Genomic DNA, 16,746 nt, shown 5'->3' with positions numbered 1-16,746 from the left:
AAATCTGCTCAGAGGGCAAAGAAAAACAAGAGAAGTTTGGGATGAACAGTCCATATAGAGCCTTGTATGAATTGCTGTCCTTCAGCTCTTGATTTATTTCACCCCTGGTACACACTTTGCTCTTGGTTCTGTAATCACTCGGGGCAAGAAGGCCAGGTCCTAAAGGCCCACTTAAATCAGCATCTGTGGTCTAACTGATCAGCATTACATAAGATGAACCTTCAGCATAACATAACCAGTCCCAACTGAAAGGTACATTGCTGCACAACATATGCAAAATGCATGATCATGTGAAAGATGAACAAATTGCTTGGCTTTGTTCTCAAATTCTGTAATCTCTTCCATGTGGAAACATCCCTGCGCTCATTCAGGGCCCTCATGGCCTCCATGGAGTTCTGTCCTTCCCTGCTGTGGCCCTGGCCATGAAGCAGCAGCATTTGACATGATCCTTGAAATGACTTTTCTGAAGCTCTTGTTTCCATAGGTTGTTTTGTGAGGTTTTAATGAGGCTGAGGAAGAAGCAGAATGAAAAGGGAGAGAGGAACCTGGGTTTGTGCCAGAACATGTGGTGGATAGTAGTAGTCTGATTTCTAAAATGGAGGTGTTGCAGCCAATGAGCTCAGTATTTCCCATATAAATGAATTTTAGGGTTGGCAAGAAACTGCTTAGACAAACACAAGAAGCGTAACTAGGAAGGATAAGAAATACTCTCTTAATATTACTCTCCCCACCCATATTTGTATGTACACAAAACCCCCTCAGTTTATTTTAAATTCTACTCAGATTAAACAGTGAGATGACTTTAAATGACCAGTTTGGCAGCAGTTTGGAAATATTATATCCAGAGAGAATTTTATTCCCAAACTGAATTATATGTAGCAAACTGCAAGTTAATAATTTGGCCATGAAAGAAATAATAAGATAAAAAAGTATTTCTTATTATCAGTCAGCCATATGTATTCCAAAACAATTAGTGGTTTTGAATATTTGGATGCAGTTTTTGTGTTAGCACTTGCTGGGAATACAGCAAAGTGACTGAAAAAGAGTAGTATAAAATTTTAATTCTCTTGATACTGTCCAAAGTAGCAATATTTTTTCTCCTGAGTTATTGACCTAAACATCCATTTTGTTTTATTCAATCCTGAAAGGCATGATGCTTTAGGCATTTTTTCTTTTTTAATTTAAAATTAATTGAAACACTGATTTTCCAAGGTTTCTTAGCTTTCTAAAGCCTGCTGAAAGGAGACAGTATTTGTTTATAGTAGACTCTTCAATTTTTTTGAAGGATTCCATTGGAACTACTGTAGAGAGATAAAATGTTTTGCACATTTACTACTGTATATTCTGTTGTAGTTCTAACTTCAACCCCAATATATTTCCTTTGCATTTGTGCTTTGAATTGGTTTCACTGATGAAGACACAATAAATTATACATAAAAGAAAGTGATCTTCTAAGACGATGTTCATTAGGCAGTTCTAACTTGTAATGCATCAGAAACCATATGCTTTGTGCATTGGCTCACAGCTGTAAAACTGACTTGAAATTACCAAATGAAGGCTTGGTGCCAGTTTCCAGTGAAACCAATGACAAAACTTCATTTATTTCGATGGTTCAGAGTGAACTGTGCAATATTCACAACTACAAATTAAAAGTTTTTGGTTTTGAGCCAGTCTCATTTTTCCTTTTGCAGGTTTGTAATGCTGAAAATGTAGGCGAACCCCCTCCCCCTTTTTTTTAGTGTATGAAGGTATTAAAAAATCTATTCCGTTTTTCATGCATTTTTGTCTCTTCTGGTTTTTACTGCAAACCAAATAACTCAAGGAAGTCAGACTATAAGGAAAAGGAGACTGAAGTGTCAAGTGTTTCTGGTCACACCTCAAGTGATATAGAGAAAGGCATGCCTGTGTGAGCCCTCATAGCCTCTCGGGGGTTGGAGGGGCAGGTGCTGTCCATCAGTGTCTATGACATTGCCAGACATACCATTCCACTGCAGATTCCAGTCGTAATCTGATCCTGAGCTCAGGTAGTAAAAGGAGAGACCATTTACTTTAGGGGGAGAGGGCTGTTCAAGCACCAAAGGGGCATTTTAGGAAATGTTCCTACCCTTTGTTAAAAATCGATTTATTGTTATTATTGTGCTATATTGTATGGAACTGTCTATCAGTATGTATGGAACTATCTATCATCTGCACTAGGACAAAACTTGTAACATGCCTCCAAATTAATGATGGAAGTCTTCCAAAGTATTGAAGGGATTTCTGAACATACATCTGTAATTATGATATTTTATGAAAATCCCTTTGCTAGGATTTTCTTCTCCTCAGAAGCTGAGAGGGCCTCAGCTTCAAGTGTAAATAATTTGTTATCTGCTACTGTAAAATGCAGCAAGTGCTTTCTTGATTGGTCGATGTGGAATGTTTCTACTTGGTGACCAATCAAAGGGGCAACAACTCTCAGACTCTCTGGGAGTCACAGAACTTTATTATTGATTCCTTTCTATTCCTGTCTCACCTTCTGATGACTCTTTCTCTCTCTTCTTTGTAGTACAGTTTTAGTGTAGTCTTTTTAATATAGTATATATCATAATATAATAAACCAGCCTTCTGAAACATGGAGTCAAAATTTCTCCTTCCCTTCACCAAGTCCTAACTGCCCTAAAAATCACCACATCATACATCCTCTTGAAAGAAAAGTGCATGAGTGGTATCTTTTTCACACTTCTTTTCTTTTGCTTTCTGAAGTGCTTTTCCAACTTTTAAAAGATTTCTGCCCCTTTTAACCTTGGAAAAGAGGCCAGGTTTGTGTCTTCTGGACCGAAAATGTTCACTGTCTAAGGAAGTTTGTGCCTCTTAGCAGGGAGTTCATGCTGGACTTCAAGCAAAAACCTATCCATAATCCTGGAATCATCATGAAGTAGAGCATGTTTGAGTCATTTACAGCTGCCTGGCATTGTTGCTGAGGGGCAAATTGAAATGGCTGATCTGCCAGGCTTGTCAACACCTTTGAAATGTGCTGCCTAGCCTGGTCCCTCAAAAGACACCTTAGAGAGAGACAGGGAGCCAAAGTGACAGACAAAGCCAGAGTCCGCCTACTTGTTGCATTTTCTCCCCTTGTTTCCTTTCGTCTTTTATAATTGCCTTTCTTTTTGCTTGTTCTTGTCCCAACACTAATGTTGTAATATTAGTAAGTGGTTTAATTAGAAGATTTATTAACTTGTGTTTTTAATCTTTTTACTGAGAAAAAGTACCAAAAACTGAACATCAAAATAAAAGCTATTACACAATCCAATAGTTGGGTGCAGTCTGTCCCCTTTGAATTCCATGGCTAAATTCCCATTGGCTTTCATGGGAGCCTATTAAGGAGCAAGCTAATGTTATTTTGTAATATGTATGCCACATGGGGCCTCAATTTAGTCACTTAACTAAAGGCACCCAAACAAGTGGCCTTCTTTTTTATTTGTGTGAATGACTCAAGTAACTAAAGGGGAATACAAGTGCCTAATTTTAGTACATCCACAATGAATATGGTAACCACAGTCCAGTACCATCACATCATTTATATGGGTTGGCATTTATCCGTCACACTGGGAATGGCTTAATAAAGAGTGCTTCAAAAACACTTCTGTTGTGTATATCCTATAAATCTAATGTAAAAGCAGATATCAAAGAAGTAAATATGAAACAAAAATCTGGGATTAGCTTGACAAAAATAAACTAGTATCTGTCTGAGGCTTTGCTTCCTGTTAGTACTTAATCACCTTTTTTCAGTTAATTTCTAATATTTCAAATAATTAATGTCTTAAAAATATAAAGCAATTTAAACTGTCATCAGAGCTGGGATAGAGTTTGTCTGGAGCAGCATTCTGCAATTTGGTGAAAATCCAAGTGCTTAATTTAGAGCAGAAAGAGTTCAATGCACTTGATTATTAAACACCAAACTATAAACAAGTGCTTCAATATTTTGGAGATCATGACCTCCAACATCACCTAATTTTTAAAAATTAGGTTTCCAAGTCACAGTATATAAAATAAGACTCTTAGAATTTGCAAAGCCATTGTTTGCTCTTTTCATAGGATGAATATTAAAATTTCACTTGTCTGTTTGAGGATTAAGGCAAATCTGATTTTTTGTTACACATTTGTAAAGAAGAATTGCAAGTTCCACTAGTTCTAAAAAAATGTATATATTCAGAATGTATGAGAATAGATGTATCTTCTGGCTTTAAGTGTTAATCAACACATGCATCACACTGAGCATATACATATGCCTGTCTCTTGAGACCACATATTTTATTCCTTTAGCACTTTGGCGTGTGAGCTTTGTGATTTATGCACATATATATAATGAGAAAAGTCTCATAATGTTTCCCTTCTCAGTGACACAATTGTGCTGGAGTTCTTTGCTTTTTGACAGCTTTCAGTGTGTGATTATGGGTTAGACTTCTTTTGGTAAACCCTGAACTATTCTTCATTTCCCCTGGGAATCTGTGTACAGCTTCTGCACGTTTATCTCAGTTCTCCATTTTTTATTTGGATCTTCTCAGGAAAATGACAGACTGACTTCTGGCTTCTACTTACTGGTGTGCAAGATGCCTTTATTATTTAGGAGAAAGACATATTCCAGACTACTCCAAAGTGTCTACCTTTCATGCTTCAATCTTACAGGATGGGAGATCCTAATCTTCAGAATTATCTTTGCCATTGTTCTTGCTTTGACCTTGCTTTTGAAGACCTTTGGGTCTTCAAAAACCACACATGCTTGGTCAGGTAGTGTCATCCTACTTCAACAGAAGATTCTGTTCACCAAAATTTGGTAGAGCTTGAGAAGATGTTCCTTCACCCTGAAAAACTTTGTTGCACTCTTCCTTGGTTTGTTTGTTTGTTTGTTTTGGCTGTTAACCCCAGAATGAAGGCATCAGTTAAATTTGCCAGGAAAATAATTCCAAGAAAAAAGGTACTTACCATATTCTATGTCTTTATTCCAGGAGATCTCTGGGTCCGAGCAGGTTGACTGTATCTCTCTTCACAGTAGCAAATCCACTGTGAGTAATGCAGTCTTTAGGGATAGTGCCAAGTGGTTGGACAGTGTAACACAATCTTTTGGGATAATGCCAAGTGGTTGGAAGCAATCTCTGCATTGTCACAATTGCTGGGACATGACACAAACCCAGGCCCTTCATCACTGACACAGTGGTGTCCTCAACCCTTTGGGCATCTATCTCCTGCACCAACTGTCTGAACTTGACGTGTTAAGAGCACATTTCCCTCATTAGCCCCAAGATCCAAACCAAGATTTCAGTACCAGCAGAAGTTCCTTTGTTTCTCCTCTGAATAAAATGTGCATTTTATGAGAGGAAATGAATGCAAACAACCATGGGTGGGCAGAATGTCTCTTGGAAGCTGGAGCTCATTCTTCAGCAGAGACAATGCCTTTCTTTATTGCTGCTGGGTCTTTTGATAGGCTTCAGAGAGAGCAGAAGAAAAGGAGTCCTTGGCCCTTAGTGATAACTGCCTAAATTTCATTCCTAGAAATATGTGGAGTGTATCAGGATGAATACTTACACTTCTTTCAGACACCAGCTTGACATGTTCTGCTTCTGTGGCTTTTTTGTTATCTTTTATCTTTCTCCAGGAACAAGTCAAACCCTGGATGTTATTGAAAAGGCTCATGTGCCTTTTCATAATTGATTAATTGAGTAAGACTTGAAGCTGGTGCTAATGTCCCTCACTTGCATCCTTTCTGTGAACCTGCAGCAACTTCCTCACTGACATGTCTGTCAAAGATGTGTTTATTATTGAATATTGCTTCCTTTGGAAGGATAAGAGAATGTTTTTCTATCATATCCATTCTTCATGGGATGTTTCTTTCAAGACCTATCCTCATTTCTGGCTCAGAATTCCATCTCAGTCAGAAACTTAAATTTTGTCAATTATTCATGTCTTTCCTCCACACATTGTATGCTAGTAAAGCTCTACCTTATTTCTTGTTTCTCTTCTTACTTCTGATTTCTGCCAGGATAAGAAATTCCAGGTGTTTTCTGAGGCTCTTTCTGTCAGCAGCTTAACAATCTGGAGATGTTGTCATCTTTGTGTGCAGACTATTCATATAGATGATAGGCTGTCATGGCCTGTTTTGAGACTGCAGTCAGGACTGCACCCATGATTGGAGAGAATGCCATTAGCTCTTCAGCTAAGTGGGTGGTAATGCTGAGAAATTTCACCTTCCCTGTCATCTGATGAGCATTCATGTAGTGCTCTTTTCAATTTCATGAGATCCTTGGCCATCTGGGAGCATCTGGGAATGGTGCTGCACTTGGCAGTGTTCTTACAATTTTTATTGGTATGAAGAACTTCCATTACCTCTCTGGGGTAAATATGCAGCCTTCCTCTGTGCTCATGTTGTGTCAATATACATGTGTGCAACCACTGTGAAATAGAAAAACAGCTTATTTAAAAGTAAGACATTTTCTTCAAAGTACTTGTATAGATTTTCTGCTTGCAGTGGACATAAAGAAAGACAAAGAATAACCTTTTCCTCTAGACAAAAGAGTGGAAGGGAAAATGATGTAGAAAGAAAAATTACATGTTGGAGAAGAGGATATTTTCCCTACTTTCTTCCACAGCATGACTGTATTTGTATACTTCATCCATTTACTGGTAAGTTGCCTCTCTTCCTTTTCAAAATCTGCATGTCAGAAATGCTAACAGAACTATTAGCACATTGAATGGGTCATCATACTGCTTTTGGGAAAGCATTAGCCAGGGATGCTAAACCTCACTTCTTGCTTTCAAAGTCTACCACATGAATGAATATCACTAATTATCACTGGTAGTCATTAGCAAGTAACCAGTTGCAACTACTGGGATCTAGAGGCAATTTTTTTTCTGAACTTGCTTTTCATGCTGACATTTGCTTAATTAGTGGCAATAAGGCAGCTGTGCTTGCTGCTGGGGTGAGAAAAATCTGACACCTGCTGCATCATGGGTATAAATATTTCATAAAGATCCTATCTTTTCAAGTGATGCCCAGTAGTTCAGGGTTTGACTCTTAGCGTGAGGGAACTATTGTGGACTGCTTGTGTTAATTGTCCTGTTGTTTGCCTTCTTGCAGTGCCCTTAGGAAACTTGCTTCACTTTAACCCCAGTTTTATGGCTGTCTCCCTTTTTGCCTCATAGATAAGAAAGATTTTGTGATGCTTTTCTGTGCTGTGTTTAGAATATTAAATTCAAGAGCTGGATTTCTTGGACAAATTCAAAGTTACTCAGGATCTCCTAAGATCTGTCCCCCAGTAAGAACAGAGAAAAATGAAGGCACTGCAGTGCTTGAAGGGCAGAGTTATACAAAAGGTTACTAAACTGCCCTGGCACCCACCTTCTTTCTGAGCCAGAAACAAATTTGAAAAAGAAACTGCTGTGCATCACTTCCCTGACAGAACATGCTGCAGACAAAAGGAATCGAAACCACAACTAGAGAATTGGATTTCCCCTGCTTTCTCCAAAATAAATATTTGTTTGCAACAAAAGCAGCCGGAAGAATGAGACATGTACCTTTGACACTAAAAGCTTGTGTGTTTGTGCCAGCTGCAGTAGAGGTATGATCCTCCACTGAGTGCTGCCTAAGGTCAGGCTGAGCTCCATCTCCTCCAGCTTGTGAATTAACATCTTCGGCTACTTGTACTAAACAGAGAGAGGAAGGAGGCCCAGGGAGTCCAGCAGGAATCTATAGCAAGTGAAAAGCAAAATGAACAGTGGGCTGCCTCTTGGAGTTGCTCCCTACACTGATCCTTCCAAACAGCAACATCATTTCCTCCACAGCCATTGTGTAGCAGCCTCATGTGCTGGCTTTTGGAATGAGCTCCAAAGGGACGACATTGGTACAAAAGTATCTGTGAAGGGGCCCAAGCCCAGCAGGCAGCTCACAGCCATTATCTCGATAAGCAGCTCCAGGAGATGGTTAGCAAAAAGGAGAAGCAATGAAGGGGAGCTCTTTGGAGTACAAGGAGTGTATCCACTTCTGGATGCTGCCTTTTGAAAGATCCATGCATCTCTTAGCAAGGCTCATTCTTGAACAAACCCAGGACTACAGATCTGTGCTTTGAGCAGTAGCTTAGCAGTTAGAAGCTTTAACTAGAAGGTGGACAACACTGGTCACAACAGTCTTTCCCTCATGGTTTGAGTGGGTTTACACACCAGTTCTCCATTTTCTCAAAGGTGCCCCAAAAGAATATATTCCTTCTCTGAGTGGTTGGAAAGGCAAGATTACTAGTAGAGGAGATAGCAGAGCACTGTTGCTAGCTGATGTAGTCAGCTGGAAAAGCCTTTTTTGAACTCTCTAGAGCTGTTCATTAAGAATCCTCATAGGGAGGCTGTGCATGTGACAGATATTCTTGTACTTTGAAAATTGAGTGCCCATAACTTGTTTTTTTCTTTCTTGTACCTTATGTTTCACTTTTTGTATAAAAGTGCAATAAAGAAAATATATGGGACTGAGATTTGCCATTAAAGGGTCAATTTCCAAAAACAGCTACCACATGAGATTATCTGGAGCACCACAATTATGGCCTTTCGCAAGCTGAGGGAAATGTTGTGGTGTCTCATATGGCACCATTTGCTAACACTTAGCCAGAAGAGATTTTTATGGCCAGCAAGCACTCTAAATTCATAATGTTTAGCTTCACTTTTTTTTTTCTCTTGTCCACTTTTCCAGTTCTCATTTTCAGCTGTTACCTGGCATGAATTTACACAGAAGAACCTCCCCTGTCATCTGAAAGCCAGAAAAATCCATTCAGATTAGGAGACGGAAGGAGATTTAGAAAGACTCTCTCTTGGATCATGCTTTTGCCTTCACAAAAGCCATATTTTTATTATGCCCTTACATAACCTGTCCCCTGTTTCAAATACTTGCTTGAAAAAAACCTCCTTCGTACAAGAACATGACCAGCTGAGTAAATAAAAAAACCTGTTGAACTTGTGGATTGTACTTACTGAGGTCCCAACTATTTTGATACATGTGCCTGCATAGCTATACTTTGGAGAGAAATAGTGATATTGAGACACATGAAAACAGTTGGTAAAGGCTGCAAGTTAACCTGAAAGCATATTCCTGGTAACACAGTTAAAGGAAAGGGAGAGGTGCTCAAAGGCAAATTCAGGTCAATTGGCATCTTCAAAAACAAGGCTTGGATGACTTATAAAACAAAGTCATATGCAAAGAGAGAACAAGTCACAGAAACACCAAATTTACCACAGTGTCATGAGAGTGGAAAGGAGGAAAAAAAATGACAAAAAAGAACTCAGCAGTAAAATGAATATATTCATGCAGTGTCAGTCTCTCCAGACAAGAAATGGTGCCAAGCAGAACCGCATCAGCGTGTGGCCGCTTCTTGCACTGACACTAAAAACATCTGTTGAGGTACAGTGTTTATACTGCCTGCCAAACAAGAGTTTTTTAATCTTAAAACATATGCTGGAAATAGGAAAATTTGGACAAGAACAAAAAGAAAAAAGAGGGGTGGGTGGCCAATAAATTAAAAGTGAGAAGTGGGGAAGGACAGATTTGAGACAATGTTTTCCACATAGTGCATCATAGTTAATCCAAGTCATCTCAGGTCACCAAGGAAAGCAGAGCTCATGAAGGAATTCTCAGATTGCTCAGAGAAGTTGAAAGAAACAAAGTGGTGTTCTTCATGTCAGACTTTATCCTTCAAAAATTGGGTTTTGAACAGTTAACCATAAAACACAAGTTTTAACAAAAAGTTTGGGAATACATCTAATTTGAGATGCAAGAACTGATGCTGACAGCAATACTTTCATTTTTCAGGCATGCGTATCTCACATTTTTGGCAGAAAGCATATATTTAAGCCCCACAGCTGAGCCATGGCCTAATATTCACCCTTCAGAAATTGTGCCTCCAACCTATTTGGTTAAACACCTATCAAGCAAATTGTAGATACATACAAAGAGTAAATTATTTAAAGATTATCACCTTCACATTGATTTCTCTGGTTGAAGAAGCTAGAATGCAGAATTCAGAAATATTTCAGTGAGAATAATTGTCAGATATTACCAAAGATGATATAACCAAATTCAAATATTTCTAGGATATTTTTCAAATAAAGTCCCTAGGTATTCGTTATGATAAAATACTCTCACAGAAGGCAGCTTATTTTCATTTCTGAGATCAACTATATATTTTCAAGTACATTATTTGGTGAAGTTATCTAAGTGATCCATTTCCTGAATATCATCAACATGTATGAATAGAAGATTTGATTTTCTGTCACAGACCCTTTGAAGTCAAGAAATTCTTTCATTCAAATGACTGTCTCTTTGGTACCATCTCAGGTTTACAGTGTGTGATACATGTCTAAAGACAGAAACAGACAATGAACCCGCTTTAATACAATATGTCCACTCAAATAATTCCATATGAACTGTGCTTTTAAAAGAGAAAATGTGCCTAGAGTAAAATGCAGGCTCCTAGAAATCAAAGAGGAAACTCCCACTCTCCAGCAGATTTGAGATTTCAACTCTAGAATACTTGACTTTCAAGTACAAAAGATTTATGCTTAGTGAATTACTGGATATGGTAAATTTCATGTTTTCAAAATCTACATAAGATTAATTGTGCTATATATCTTTCAAGATTTGCTTTATTTCTGTTCCATTTATTAAATGTTATATTTTTGAAAAACACCATAGAAATGTTGAGATGAATGGATTATACACATCATGGCTTACAGAAGTTTCTATTCCTTCTAATGTCAAATGGGAAAATTTAGACTTTGGATTGTGGTAGATTACACCCATTGTAGACAATTTATTTCTGGGATATAAAACATTTTGGACAATATGAAAATCAAAGTCTAAAATGAGGTGATGGGATGAAAAGGGAGATGCTTTCTGAGGGCAATACTCAGAGCTATATTATTTTCAGGCCTATTTGATAATTTTTGGATTTGACTGAGTTCTGTATATTAGGTCAGTATGTAGCTGAGTTTTACTGGACATATAGAAAATACAGAGATTTTGTGTGCCCAGATAACAGTTATTTTCAAATGTTTTTTTTTCTTCCTGAATCCTAAGAGAATATTTTCTTTGATCATCAAAAAGCAAAAGACGGTTTAAGCCTATGGATATCTCTGCATTAGTTGTCAATGCATCACAGTTGAAAAAGGTGCAATTAGCACAGGCACTGACGAAAAATCTCATTGGTTCTTCTGTTAAAATGCTGGTAACAAATTGCAGTTGTTTCTTCAGGATTGGAAGAAAGGTTTTGAAGGTTTTGGAAGGTCACTAGGAAATAAAGTATTCTAGGCTGAATTTTCAAATCAGATAATTTCTGCTAAAGTTCAAGATCATTCTGAGGTTTCAGAGCTTTTTTTCTTCCCAGTAGGAGACTTTCCAGTGATTTGCAACAAGTGGCAACATAGATCACGTGGCAATGCATCTTGCAATATCCTTCTTCCAGTGAATGTTAAGTTTCTTGTGATACCCAAGGTTTGGCTGAATCTTTGGTATTTTTTAACGCATCCTCACTTTTAGATCTGTGAACTAAATTTGCAGATTATTTCCACTTTATTTGCATTCTTATTTCTCAAAGAAAGCTGACTAACCCTTTTTTCCTTGCTCAACATCTGTTTGTCTTCTTCAGTGAGTATCTACACACTGCTCATTGCAGTATAGAAGCCTGAGCTGTCAGTGAAATTTTGGTGACTAATAACTCTTGACCTCTATGTTCAGAAAAAATTCATATATAGTGGATTAAATAAATACATGTATTCACATGTGATTAGAATATTAATCCACTCTTACTTTTCTGGGCTCAATTGACCATAATCAATGACTGATTTAGGTCTTTGATTCTGTAAAAAAGCCCCCAAACACCCCAAGTGGTGGCATTTACATTTTCTTCAAAAGTTTAGACAACATAAAGAAAAGCAGTTTAAGGTTTCACCAAACTTTTGAGTTTTGAAAAAAACATTTTTCCCCTTAATTTGAACCATCATTTTCTCAAAGAAAATTAAATTAGAAAACCAACTAACATGTTTTTGTAATTAAACAGAGTATTGAGCTATGCAAACAATAAAGATCCTTGTTTGAAATTAATTCTTGTCCTGCTTCTGGGATTACCAGGGGAATAAAATTATAGCAAAACAAAACAGAAAAAACCTGCTGCAGCCTAGAACTTGCACTTTACCAGAAGCAAAAGGAAATTTAGACTCAATAGTCTAGAGTTCTATTCTGTCTCCAAAAAGCATGATTCTAGAGTTTGTTATAAATTTGACAAAATGAAAAATCTCATCACTCCTGTCATCAGAAGCCAAAGTTGTACCTCTAATTTTTTATTCTTTACAGCTCACTTGTTTACTTTTCTTCCTCTGTACCAAAGGGACATATTGAGGTGATTCTCAGGAATGTGAAAATAAGAACAGTGCATCAAGTTGAGAGATATTAATTGTCTAAATTTTAGAGGAAAAGATTCCTCCTAGGGCAGGAAGCTTGCCTGCAGGTGGGAAAGGTCTCATAGAAAAGTCTGAAAACTTTTAAGTTGACTGTATTCTTCTTTTATATTTATTTGAAAATAAAAAGGAAACAAAAAAATGTACAAACTAAACTGCAAGAGGTAACATCTGACCGGTAATACTGTGTTTAAAAACCCCAGAAGCTGTTTTCAGAAACAGGTCATATTTCTGTGAGGAAACATTGCTTGTCAATTAACATAGTGAAACACTGAAATTGGCTTCAGAAGGTTAAGTCCTGTAGGATATCACAGTATTAAATATATCAGTTTTGGGGTCTCAGTCTTCTGAGGGTATCTGCCTGCTGTAACTACCCATCAGTCCTTTGCTCTGTTGAAATCTAACCATCTGTTTTGTGTTGAGCCTCTTGAATAAGCTACTGCTCCCCTTATTCTTTGTGTACAGAGCTGCCTTTTGGAACACAATATTTGGTCAAGTTCCTTGGCCCACAGATTTCTTCTTCTTATCCAGTTGTCCTGCCCCAAGTGCCCCAGTTGAGCTTGGGCTCTCAAGAGTCCAAAGTCAACATTGTAGAGGCACGGGCATGCTGAGTTTGTGGTTGAGGGCACATCCAAATATTGCTACATCCCAGATTTGGTTCAAATACTTAGCATAGCCCATTTATTCTAATTAAATAAATGATATTTCTCCAAAGGAAAGAAGAATGGGGAGAGAAAATGAGCAGGGATCAACTGCTGAAGTGTTCCCTATGTCAAAAAACATGAGCATTCCTGTAACATTACACTGACTCTGTCACCAGGGACACAGCGGCCCAGTTTCAAGTTTTTGCTCAGTGCTCCAAGAGTCCCAAGTCACAGAGCTATGCCCATGACTTAACACTGCCAGCATGAAGCAGATTTTCTGGGGAAATTTTTCAAGTACATTTTTTTTAATAATCATGTTTTCTTCAAGTTGAAAAGTCATATTGCCTCCCTAAGGGCCAGCGGCTAACACGTGGAATAGATATCAATGAATTGTTTTCATCCTGCAAGCTAGTGACCACGTCAAAATTCCTTCAGTCCCTTCCTTCTCTATTCGGGAGTTTTAAAAATAAAATTTTCTTTGCTATGCCACCTATCAGCTAAATGGTTTGTTGACCATTTTTATGAAGTTTATGTACACATTTAAAATGCTTCAAAATGTGTCAGAATCTTGATTTATCTTGTTACTTTATTAACTTTTTATTCCAGCTTCCATTTCTTCAGGCTGGCATTCAATGATATAAATTTTCAGCGAATGCGTATGGTTATTTTATATCCTTTTAAGACAGGGGATTTTGCTGTATCACTCACTACATAATAAAATAAATGGAGGAAAACTTCTCAGAGCGCGTACTGCCAATTTATCCTAGAATGTCTCGGCTTGTACTGGCGCGTGGCCTGACCACTGCAGCAGCACGGCGTGCTCGCCGCCGCGCTCCGGCCAGCGGCTGCCGTGCTGCTCCATCGCCGCCTTGCTGTGTGGCCCTGGGCAAATAAATGAACCAACCTCAGTTTTCCTTGCTCCGAAGGATGGCAGAGCTCATCTCCAGCGCTGGAAGACTGAGACTTGCGAGGGTGGAATGTGCTTTGATCCCGCAGCTGGGTACAGGGCAGAGGGCTGGCAGCCCAGCCAGGCTGGCTGTGCCAGCTGCGTCCCAGGCAGGTTGGGCATCTCAGGATTCACTCTGGAACCCTCCTGCTGAAGCCATGACTGGGTTCCCTGACTCCATCGAGCTCTTCCTGAGTGTTTCATAAGTTAAATGAACCCCAGTAAAGTAACTTTTTATGATACTGTGAAGATATAAAAATGTCTAAAACTGTAATAGAAAAGCACGCTTTGTGAGTATTGTTAATAATTTAACTATGTGAAGAGAGCGTTTCCACCTATTCTAGTATTTAACACTACTTTCAAATAGATAAGTAGATCATATCTGTGTTACAATATTAACAATATTAGGATCCAAAACTTAATTCAGCTTCCTCATTACTTTTGCAAAGTGCAAACTTGCATTTGCCCCATATTGTGGATGACTTGGATCTGCATATACTCTTAAATCAGTTTTCTTAGATCACCAAGTGACAACAAATGAAGAACAGAAATAAAACAGTAAATTTCAGCAAGAATCTAATTTTTGAAGTGTTACAAGCCTAGAGCAAATTTCTGCCTGGATTTCAAGTTTTTTAGAGATAACCTAATTTTTTACATATATTTAGTCATTGTCTATTTAATGCAGGAAAATTTATTAATCTCTAATGTAAGAAAGTCTCTTTCTCTTTCTACTTTTCCTTTTTTCCTCTTTTGCTTTTTTCTTTTTTTTTTAAATTACTTTTTCCTCTCTTTTCAATTTTCTTTTTCTTTTTTTTAAGGAAGTATTGTTTTCTGAATGAAAAGAAAGAAATTTCTAAAGCGCATTCCTAATTCACTCATACAAGAAGATAAACTATTAATACTTTTGCCTTTTCCCACCCCAAGAAGTTATAATGGTGCAGGTCAGGATCTGCTACAATAGATTTTATATTTTAGAAGACTTAATCTGCAGGGATGAGCTAATATTTCCAGGGAGTGGCATCTCAATACTAGTTAATATGTCTCCCTCTTATAAATATGACCTCAGATGGTTGAAAACAAAGTTTGAATACTAAGACAGTTAATTAGTTTGGCTCCAAAAGGCACCAAATAATATCTCCTTCAAAACAATCTCTAAGTGGATGAGGTTCTTGGAAATACTATGACATTAACCATAATAGTTGGTTGTAAACACAGATCTGGAGCCTTGTTCCTGACAATAACAGAAGATACTAGAACAAAACAAATTACTCCTGTGCATGCCCTTGTTGCTTCCTGGAAGGATAGTTTCTTCTTTTAATATGGATATTCACCCTTTATAACCATAGAATATAGGTGTGCAAACTCTGGAATACGTTTAGACTGGTATAAAACCAAATCAGGACTAGAATCTGAATCTGAATTCAGCATTACAAAATCTAACATTATGTTGTAATTCCAGAATTTAAACAGTCAACTGGCAGAAAACTTTCTCTATGACCAGGTATAAGTAACACCCTTTGCTTAAAAGGCAGTAGTCTTTTTTGGTGTCTTGCTTTGATGTATTGTAGAATGAGCTAGAACTTCAACAATGCCCTCATTTATTGAGTATTTGCTGAGAGGATCTTACTTGATAAAGAAAACCCATGTCTCAACATGTTTGCAAAATTAACTTTTCACTGACACTTGGTTTCAATGTCTGAGTAAAGGGACTTCAGTAGTGCCAGTGGGTAGGGAAGCAGAATAGAGAAGGAGCCATCAGAGAGACCTGAGACACAGCCAAATTCTAGGGAAAATATGCACTATTATGGCTCATTGTAATTTAAGTTAATATAAGAGAAACCCAAGAGAGAGGTATATTTGGAATCACACCCAGAGCACTCATTCTTTTTGGAGTGGGATGAGAACTTATGTACTAGTATCGTCCTGTTCTTAATATTAACTCAAAAAGCTGTAGCATAAATACTAAAATTTCTGAAAAAAAAAATAGCTGCATCTATGTATTCTATGGAAGACTGTCAAATTCTGGTGATGTCTGTTAAAATTATTAGGTATCATCACAGATTAATCTATTTTTTAATATGGGACTTGGAAAAATTCAAAGAAATCTTACATCGTGTGTGCAAAGGACACACACAAAGTCCAAGTCTCTTTTCTTTGGCACATCTGCAACTTTAATATGTCTCATGCAGTTTTTGAAATGTTTTTATGGGAAAATATAAAATGTGTATTCTTATATGTCAAGGACCATATAAACTAATTTGTGAAGTCACATGGGCTTCACTTTGCCCTCAGACACAGTTTTCGATTCCTTTGTCTTTAGAAGATTTGAACCCATCTGTTTTTACCAGCAGAAGGAGAACAAATGAAGCAGTGTTTCAACAACTGAAAACCATCACAAGAGACACAGATCAGCTTAGACTAGAACTAAACCAATGGCAGAAATATCACCACCACAGCCCTCCAGTCCTTTAACTGGTACTTATCTGACCAATAATGGCTGAAAGCCATCTATCATTGCTTAAACTCCATGATGATAAAACCAGAGTCTGGAAAATATCATTACTTGATCTATTTGGTAAACTTTCAAATATTTCTTTCAGAAGGTTTGCCAGGCAAACAGCATAGTATAAAATTTAGCTTTATTTAATTTGTGTTTTATTGCTTTTAAATTTAGTTTGCAAAAAAAGACATGAT

The sequence above is a fragment of the Motacilla alba genome, chromosome 5 (genome assembly GCF_015832195.1).
Source record: "Motacilla alba alba isolate MOTALB_02 chromosome 5, Motacilla_alba_V1.0_pri, whole genome shotgun sequence".
Classification (NCBI taxonomy): Eukaryota; Metazoa; Chordata; class Aves; order Passeriformes; family Motacillidae; genus Motacilla; species Motacilla alba.
The sequence above is the reverse complement of the archived record's forward strand: the minus strand, read 5'-3'. Positions refer to the sequence as shown.